This window comes from Hyla sarda, chromosome 7 (assembly GCF_029499605.1).
Source record: "Hyla sarda isolate aHylSar1 chromosome 7, aHylSar1.hap1, whole genome shotgun sequence".
Taxonomy (NCBI): domain Eukaryota; kingdom Metazoa; phylum Chordata; class Amphibia; order Anura; family Hylidae; genus Hyla; species Hyla sarda.
This window is the reverse complement of record NC_079195.1, coordinates 109,010,466-109,020,017: the sequence shown is the minus strand read 5'-3', so window position 1 is coordinate 109,020,017 and position 9,552 is coordinate 109,010,466. Positions and strand designations below refer to the sequence as shown.

The window sequence follows — 9,552 nt, the reverse complement described above, 5'->3', positions numbered from 1 at the left end:
TGGTAAGCGCAATTCACACTTAGCGTTACCAACTCACCTTTGGTGTTACACTACGGAGCGTATCAGTTTGTGCTTTTTTATTTCTGAGATATATAGAGACTGTTTGCCTGAGACTGTTATTGTTCACTGGATGTACCGCAATCATCTAAGTAAAGTTCTTCAAGTTAAAGTTCAACTACTTTGTGGATCTTCAGTCATTTTATTACATGCACCTATCGTTACTGGGAAGGGCGGCGATAGGCCGGAGAATTACCCCAGCCTGGCGTCACGAACTATAGGGTTAACATTAACCCCTCATCTACCGAAACAATACCCCCATTACCAACACCCCCAAGGGCTACCACATGTTTATACCCTTTAGGTATAGGAGCAGACCCAACTGTATTAAAGCACAAGAATCAAGTGCATGATGCCGGTATGGCAGCACATGAAGGTCATATCACTGTCCCATGCACCCTCTGTGTGCTGCCATTTTATGGTCTGTCAACTGCCATGCCTGGAGCTATTCCTTGACATCAATATTATGCAGAGGTACAATAAAGGCCCACATACCTGTAAGAGCAATGTATCACTCTCTTTACATAGGTTCTACATTTCATTGAAATGGCAGTGTTCATGAGTTAATAGCTGTTCTCTATGCCATATGTGTGGCATTTCTGTTGTGGCTCAGCACAGCTATACCAGTTGCTACGCTGAAATTAGTTTGGGTGACTGTAGTCTGACAAGGGGTGTTGGACATGTGATGTCCCAGCACTATTAGCTGTCCCGTGGCTTTGGACTTGGCAGCACAAGGTGTTGGGCCCACCAGAGTTCTACAGTTAAATTAATTATGTGTGTATTATAATGTCAGATAATATATTTTCTTAAATTGTTATTATTGTTATATGTATTGTGGCAGTGTGGCAAGGAAAGGGTGTATTTCCCTTGCTAACTCTGGAGAATCCACCTGTGGCCTGATTAATGAGGTATCAGGAAGGGAAAGTGTGTTTAAAAGGAAAGGAAACAGAATAGTGGGGGCTCTCCCTGGGAAACAGTATGCTGGCTGTTAGAGGGGGAGACACACGGGCCCTGTATAGGTAACACACAGAAGGAGCTGCGAGTGGTCCAAGTTCGGGTGTGAACTGGTAGTAAAACAGGTTGCAGGTGGCACAGGTTTTTAACTGGATGAGGGGAGCTCACCAGTTGATAGACAGGGCATGCTTACATGTATAGTCAGTGACCAGACAGTCTAGGGCTTTATTTTTGTTCCTGTTTATGTTTTGTTTTTACCTGCAACATGTGGAACCAGACTTGTATGAGGAACTGTGGTCTGCTGTGTTATTGTGAGGAACGTGTCCCGTGGCAAGTGACCAGGACGATCCCAGAGCTAATCCCCAAGACGGTTCGTCACATTTTGGTGGAGGATGCGGGCACGCTGTTGCTAAGGGCAACCCGTTGCCAAGGGCAAACAACGGACGAGTTGGAGAGGAGCCGTTGCTAGGAGCAACCCCCTGCAAGATTGCAAGTCGGAGGAGCCCAGCAGAGGAGTTCAACCACAGGATGGTGTCTGTGGAGGAGCGTTGCTAGGGGCAACGGATCAAGGTTTTTTTTCTGGAAAAAGGACATCGACAGGCCGTTGCTGGGGGCAACCGACGTGGGCCACAATGGTGGCTGCCAGGATGAAGCCGAGGTCCCGTGAGTTGTTGGTGGGCGGAATCCCACTGTGGGTGGACTTGGATTGTTGCCAGACTGTATCTCGGATTATGCCAGAAATAATTCCATTTGTTAAGTCCCGCCCCCGGAGCCCGGTAAGACTGTTCAAATTACCTTTGATACATGTTTTGGGACAGTAAGCCATATGATGGAGGTATGTGCGGAACTTACAGTTGAAATTGTACTGGGCAGAGACTTTCCGTATTTCTGGCAGCTGTGGGATGCCGAGAGTTCACCTGAGAGTTCGCACCCAAAGGTTCCGGAAGTAGTGAGGACTGGGGGGTCTCTACTGGACTGTGTGAATGGTGCTGTATATTGTGAACTCATGCAGGCTGATAATGTTTTTCTTGAAACACTTATGTTAATGTGTTCTGATGTAAAGAGTACTGTTGCCACCTCTCGCAGGACAAAAGAAAACCTGTGTGAGCTGGAAATAGAAGGTAAAAAGATGATGGTTTTGTTAGATCCAAAATGTGTAATAAGTCTGGTAAAGACCAGCTGCAGAAAGCCGGACCCTGCTGTAATGTCTATACAAGCCGGTATTTCAGGTTATAAAACAGTTAGTGTGTGTATTTCAACTCCCTATGGTACCACAAGTCACAAGGTTGCAATAGAGCCTACCTTAGAGTATGAAGTAGTACTGGGGAAGGATTTTCTGTTTTTTCAGCAGTTGTGGGAAGATAGTCAGGTGACTAGAGCAGGAACACAACATTTGGTTTTCACCACATAGCAGCGGACAGTAACTCAGCAGAGGATGAGGACGGGGAGTGTCAGCAGACCCTAGGTATATCTCAGGTGGGAGTGTGCCAGACCACTAGGGGAGCTGAAGAACAGTCCACGAGTCAAGTTAAAGAGGTGACTGGAAAAGAAGCTACAGAGATGGCTGTGGAAAAACCAAAACTCCGGAAGAGTACTGGTGGAGCTGGGGGCTGCGCTTACGTTCACAGACAGAGTCCTAAGTGAAGAAGATGTGGTGTCTGAACTAGAGAGAGGTCGTAACCAGGAAGGTCGAACCGCTGGACCACATATTGTTGCAGACCCAGGAGCCCTAGTAATTTTTTCCAGGCCATGGAGAGACTGTGACAAGACAAAAGAAAAGTCTGCCAAGGAGCTGAGGGACAGTTCAGAGGAACTGTTTGGGAATCACCTGGATTCGCTGGTGCCCAGAGCCATTGAAGTTGTTGCTAGGGGCAACAAACTTACCTCCAAGGGATTGCCGGTCCGACGGGAGTGTTTAGCAAGAGTCTCCAGAGTTGCCAACGTGGTGGGAGAGGAAGAGTGCCAGGTGTCAGTGGCACCTGTTGTTGATGATAATAATGAAGCACAAGTGGCCGCAACCCCGAAAAAGGGGGAGACTTCATCTAGAGATGGAGAAGAGCTGGGTCAAGTGTCTGACAGAGGACCAGAGGATGTCTCAAGGTCTAACAGCGAGAGTGAGGAGACTGCTGTCAGTAAAAGGTCTCGGAAAAGATGAGCTGGCCTTGAAAAAAAACTGGAGCAGATCCAGAATCTGGAAGAAACTCTGCAGATGGTTTCTGTGAAGTTGATGGAGAAAGAAAAAGAGGTGCATCGCTTGACAGAGGAGAAGGACAAATCACTTGCTGACTTTAAGAAAGAGCAAGAAGCGAGGCTTCTGCTGGAAAAAATCATGGAGCATCACAAAAGGGAGTTTGTGGCTCTGCATGAGGAACTGTCCCGCTCCCAGGGTCTTGTGACCAGCAAGGAGAGTGAAGTGCAGAGTCTGGCCAAGCGGATATCATTCCAGGAAGAAGAAGTGAGTCTTCTACATGGTGCATATCAGGCTCTGCGGAGTGATCACAAGGCAAGGCTGGCAGCCATGGAAAAAATTGAAAAAGAGAAGAATGAAATGAAGATGAAAGTTGATGCTCTTGCCAGCAATCTGGAGAGTGTCTCTAAAGCTAAGAGACAACTTGAGGAGGAAGTCAAGGCGAAGAATACCCTTGCACATGCTCTTCAATCTACTCGTCATGACTTGCTCCGTGAGCAGTATGAGGAGGCCCTGGAACAAGTTGAGACTCTGCAACATGAAAACAAGAACTTGCAACAGGAGATCTCAGATCTATCTGAACAGATTGGTGAGAGTGGAAAACTTATCAATTAGTAAGAGAAGACCAAGAAACAGTTGCTGGACAGTGAGAAGATGATCTCTGCACAACTCAAAAGTGAGCAGCTGAAATATATAAAGCTGGAAGATGACATGAAGATCTTAAAAGAGAGCCTGGAAGCGCAGAACGAAACGCGCAGAAGGTCCCATGTAGCTGCCTTCGTTTTGCTGGGAGCGCAACTCTACAAGCAGGTGGCTGTGCTAGCAGACAATGAACAGTTGAGTAAACAATTGCTGTCTTTGGAAGATACTGTCAGGGACTTGACAGAGTTACTTGACAGTGAGAGGATGAAGTCCGCTAAGCTCCAGTGTAAGCAGGGAAAATGTGAGAAAAAGGAAGAGGACCAGGAAGTTCTAAAAGAGAGCAGAGACCAAGCTATGGTGGAATTGGCTCAAGAAAGGCTTCTGGGGCAGAAGTTACGTGATACAGGGATGCTTTCTCTGAAGCCCGGTAAAAAGTCCTCTAATGCTAAGATTGAGGTGAAGCCCTGTAAGAAGTCCTCTGAAGCTAGGACTGAGCTGAAACCTGGTGTGAAATGCTCTGAAGTTGAGACTAAGGAGAAGTCAGGCAGGAAATCCTCTGAACCTGAGCAGACCAAAAATTCTGAAGGTAATGCTGAGGCAGAGAAATCCTCTGAAGCAAAAGCTAAACCAGAGTCAACCTCAAAAGCTATGAGTAAAGAGAGTGGCACAACTGAAGCTACAGGTGAAGAAAAGAGTAAGCCTGAAGAAGCTGCAGAGAAGAGCCAAACAGTAGTAGAAGCTGATTCTACACAAGAATCTGAAGGAGCCAAAGACTCTGAAGCCAAACCTGAGGAAGCTGGTGCCCCTGAAGAGAAAGCTGGAAGGGATGAGGTGAAACCATGTGAGAAATCCACTGAAGTAAAAACTGTGGTGAAACCAGGTGGGAAGTCCTATAAAGTTGAAACTGAGATGGACCCATGTCGGAGGTCCTCTGAAGCTACAGAGAACAAGACAGTGGTTGGTGAAGCCACTGAGGCCGAAAGATTCTCTGAAGCAGAGGCAGAGGTCCGGCAAGCAAGAAGAAGACAAAGTTTAGAAGCATCGGTCCTCTCTGTCCTTAATTTCAAGAACCCTGCCCACACCAGGGTGAAGAACCTGGTACTGGAGAGGTGTGACCGAGAGACTTGCAATTGGTGGCTGGTAAAAGTCCGGAAGAAAACAGTCAAGGTCTTCAGAGACTGTGGGACAAAAGTTGTCCAAGGAAAGGAAGTTGCCTTTTGAATAAAAGTGCTCCTTCCCGATGGTCTGAGCAGGGGGGGGGGGGGGGGGATGTGGCAGTGTGGCAAGGAAAGGGTGTATTTCCCTTGCTAACTCCGGAGAATCCACCTGTGGCCTGATTAATGAGGTATCAGGAAGGGAAAGTGTGTTTAAAAGGAAAGGAAACAGAATAGTGGGGGCTCTCCCTGGGAAACAGTATGCTGGCTGTTAAAGGGGGAGACACACGGGCCCTGTTTAGGTAACACACAGAAGGTGCTGCGAGTGGTCCAAGTTCGGGTGTGAACTGGTAGTAAAACAGGTTGCAGGTGGCACAGGTTTTTAACTGGATGAGGGAAGCTCACCAGTTGATAGACAGGGCATGCTTACATGTATAATCAGTGACCAGACGGTCTAGGGCATTATTTTTGTTCCTGTTTATGTTTTGTTTTTACCTGCAACCTGTGGAAATAAAGCTGGCGAGGAGCCAGACTTGTACAGCAGACTTGTCTGCTGTGTTATTTTGAGGAACATGTCCCGTGGCAAGTGACCAGGACCATCCCAGAGCTAATCCCCAAGATGGTTCGTCACAGTATATAAGTTTAATATGGGACTGTACCTTTAATTGAGAGCAGTGAACCCCATGTGACCCTGTCTACCAATGGGAACCCCTAAAGTCTCCCCTATGTAGTGTAGTGGGGGGAGGAGTTTTTCAGTTTAGAGCAAGCTGAGTTTGGTTAAGGTGTGTGTGTGTCGTGTGCTCTGAGGAGAGGCCTAGCTCAAATCTAATCTCTCAACCGATCATCCTGCATGGATTACCAGCAAGGAGGAAATTCATGCCCCTGCGGAGAAGGCTTTAGTACCTTAAAAGGACCCTAGTTACCAGGATTCCGTCTCACAAGTCAGTATAAATCTGTTTGGTGTAAGCACCACAAGTCCCAGCAAGTCAACAAGGCTCCCAAGGGGTTATGCTGCACTCTCTCACCTAAAGCCAGCTGTATGCGTAATACCATCTGCACCCAGCTCTGTAAAGACAGTTATCTGTAACCTTAGGTTGGTGTGTTCATTTACTCCCCGTTTCTGGCCCAGGAGACGATGTCTCCAAGCTTGGACCATATATAGGATAACGGTGCCCTCGTGTCACAAAGTGATCATGTATTCTTACTAACCCCCCCCCCCCCCCCCCCCCCCGAGAACACCACACTATTGCCTATGTGGTGACTGGGGTTTTGTTTGCAGTATGAAGCAGGGTCTGGTGGTATTAACCCTGGGGGCAAGCTGTTGTTAACCCCTTAGTGTTCGTGAACCCATGATGTGGTTATTCCGGTATGGTATCCGCCGTCAACCAACCCAAAAACGGTTTGTAATAAAGGAATGTCCATAGCAAGGATTCTGAATAAACTGGAACTTTTACTTGAAATGCTTAGGGAACAGTCTTTACAATTATGCAGTTCCTTCAGAGGCAACCGGGTTACAGGATACCCTGCAGGCTTGCTTGGACTTGTAGTTATTGAGATATTTAGGCAGGCCACTGTGCTACTAATATATTTCTTAGCTGAATAGTAGTCACTGGATTTGTAGAGAGAATTGTAACTCACGTTTTAGAAGTGGCTGCTTTTCTTTAGGCTTTGGCCTAGATGAGATGGATTTGCAGTATACAGGTCTTTATGCTTGCTTTAGATCCAGGAGATAAGAAAGCTAACTGAGAGACTACAGCCCCTTATATACTAAAGCCCATTGGTTGCTAATGCCTGGGGTTCCTGTGCCCATGGAACTCTGGGTATATCACATGACAGTAGGTCACATGACCAAGGAAGGTCCTATACATGTTATACAAACTGTACAACTTTACACATATGAACAATAGGTACACATAATGAATATACATTGCATTTATATGAGACAACAAGGGGGGAGCCCTGTAGGAGAGCCCAATGGACCTAAGGGACTCTTCCTGAGAGGACTTAAGGATGAAACAGGACAGGTGCTGTACCGGGATACCACACCTATATCTCTGTGTTTATTACATTGAAAAGGTATTTTCTGTGTATTACATGTATGCACTGAATTTTATGGGTTAACTATTCCTACCCATTAGTCTATTACACAATGTTCAAATTAATGTATAGTCACTACCGAATCACAGGTCCACCTCTTAGCCTATTAATACTAAAAGTAATCCTGCTCCACCCCTATTCACAGAATAAGGAGTGCAAGCCCCAGATTCTAGTTACTGTAATTCTGCCTAGACCAGAGTACTAAGAACCAATGTTCTGCATCTGTCTTCAAGAGTTGATACAAGGAAGCCTCAGGTGCAGCAACAGCCAGGTCCTCTTCAACCTAGAGAGGCCACAGCATTCCTATTCCTTCGTTAGGGTGCATTCACACTCTGTTTTTGCGGGTTTTCCGCTGCGTATTTGAAAGGGGGCGGGCTCTTCTCAGCGATCCGCATCAGATTTTCCACAGAGGAAATCCGCTGCAAGCCCCATTGAAGTCAATAGGGACTGCGGCGGAATATCCGCTGCATAAATTCCGCCGCAGAAAATCCGCTACAGACAGCCGAGAACAGCCCGCTCACTTTCAAATACGCAGCGGAAAACCCGCAAAAACAAATAGCGTGTGAACGCACCCTCATGCAGGTTTGCTGCCTAGCTTGTCCTGTTGGCAGGGAAAAAAATATAGCATTTGGGGGAGACAAATTCTGCAGACCCAATTGCAACAAAAACTAGGTGCCTTATCCTACGGTCCAGGCATAATTAGTGATGGACTACATCTGGGAATCACCTTCTGCATATGCTAGTAGAGTCGTGTGACAACAAAGTCCACACAGTGGAAAGGGATAGTGACAAGATATTACTTTCCAGTCTCAAAAAAATCTTGGAACTGCTCAAGAAGAAAGTAAAGTACCAAATTGTTAAAAAAAAAAAATAAATAAAAAAAAATATTGCCTTTTGACATTTTCTTTCCTGGGGCCTTTGTGTAAGAATCATGGGGGGAGATTTATCAAATCCTGTCCCGAGGAAAAGTTACTTAGTTGCCCATAGCAACCAATCAGATTGCTTCTTTCATTTCTGAAAAGGCCTCTGCAAAATGAAAGAAGCGATCTGATTGGTTGCTATGGATAACTGGGTACCTTTTCCTCTGGACAGGTTTTGATAAATCTCCCCCACATATATCTTCATTCAAGTAGTGGTTGTATAAATTCTTCATAATGACACAGGGTTACACCACTAAGCCACATGATACTACAACCCTCATCATATATCATACACATTCCTATTTCTTTAATCACAAACTTGACCACCATCACTACAGCCTGTCCTATTACAATTTCATATGGCGCACCTATATAGAGCTCCACCCATTTTCACTGCCTGCATTTACTGTAAGGCACACTCCTAAATCCAGCAGATCTGTGTCTGCTTTTGTACGCAGTACAGATATCTAAACTAGCTCTGAGCTGTATTAGATTTCTGTGATATTTGTGATACCAAATTGGACCTAAAGTCGCATGTAAGGAGGACACCCCCAAACGCACTCCCTCCATGTGATTCCACACCTTTTCCTACCCCCTGGGCACAAGCCATGTATTTTTTTAAAACATTGCACATTTTTTGCAAAACCCACAATTTTTGCACAAATTCTGCGACTTTTAAAAAAATACATCACTCGTGCAGCTTAGTAAGTCTCCTTTATTGTGTGTTGCATTAGAACTTATACGTTTTACAGTTTTCCTTTATTAATATAACCGAATTCTATTATTGAATAATATTCACAGTATTAATATTAACATACCAGGAAACTAAAAAATGATAGAGAGCCATCTCATAATGAAAGGCTGGGAGAATAAACAAGGGATGTGGTGGCGTGTAATCTTGCGCTGTACTATCTTGTACCATCTGGACGTTTGGAAACCGCAAACACTATTTACAGTATTTTACTGTACACTATGTGATCTGAGAAAGTCAAAGGAGAGAGACTCAAACATTAAAAAAGTTACATTATTCTATAAATAAAAAGGCTGCTCATACTAAAGTGTATGCATTGGTTTTAACCCCTAGAGGACATGCAATGTACATGAACGTCTCTGGGTCCTGTGTGGGCGGCCAGCAGGTGAAGTGGTGCAAGGTAGATACCTGCCATGTAGGTTGCTGTATCAACTAGTAAACTTCCAGGGTTGTCAAGAAGGCAGATCCAGCAGTCCGTTTCTGCATTTTCATACAGCTTGGTTGCAACAAGGAAACAGCTATGTATGTTCTACCAAAGTCCAGGAGCTTGGTGGGGGAAAAGAGCATTTTTACTCAGTAGCAGTAGGTCACTGAACTGTGCATATTTAGCATAGCTGCCGTGCAGCTTTAATGGGCTCTTATTCTGGAACGGCAGTAGTGTGGGTGGGAGGCTGTTTCCCACAGTCCAGTTGGGGCTTTACTGGACCTCTTGAGGCCTTTAAAGTCTGCTACTCCTAGACCTCTGGTGAGGAGACTGTGAACCTGAGGAGTTGTTTGCCATTTTCTTCT

At 45.5% G+C, this 9,552-nt stretch overlaps 1 long non-coding RNA gene across 1 annotated transcript in view; it reads left to right on the top strand.

Moving 5' to 3' along the window:
• Positions 1-470: 470 nt before the first annotated feature.
• The window catches only part of LOC130282298 (uncharacterized), a 98,485-nt gene continuing 89,403 nt past the window's right edge, over positions 471-9,552 (top strand). The window contains exon 1 of the long non-coding RNA XR_008846325.1: positions 471-531. This is a non-coding gene — a long non-coding RNA (uncharacterized LOC130282298). The remainder of the gene's footprint in view (positions 532-9,552) is intronic.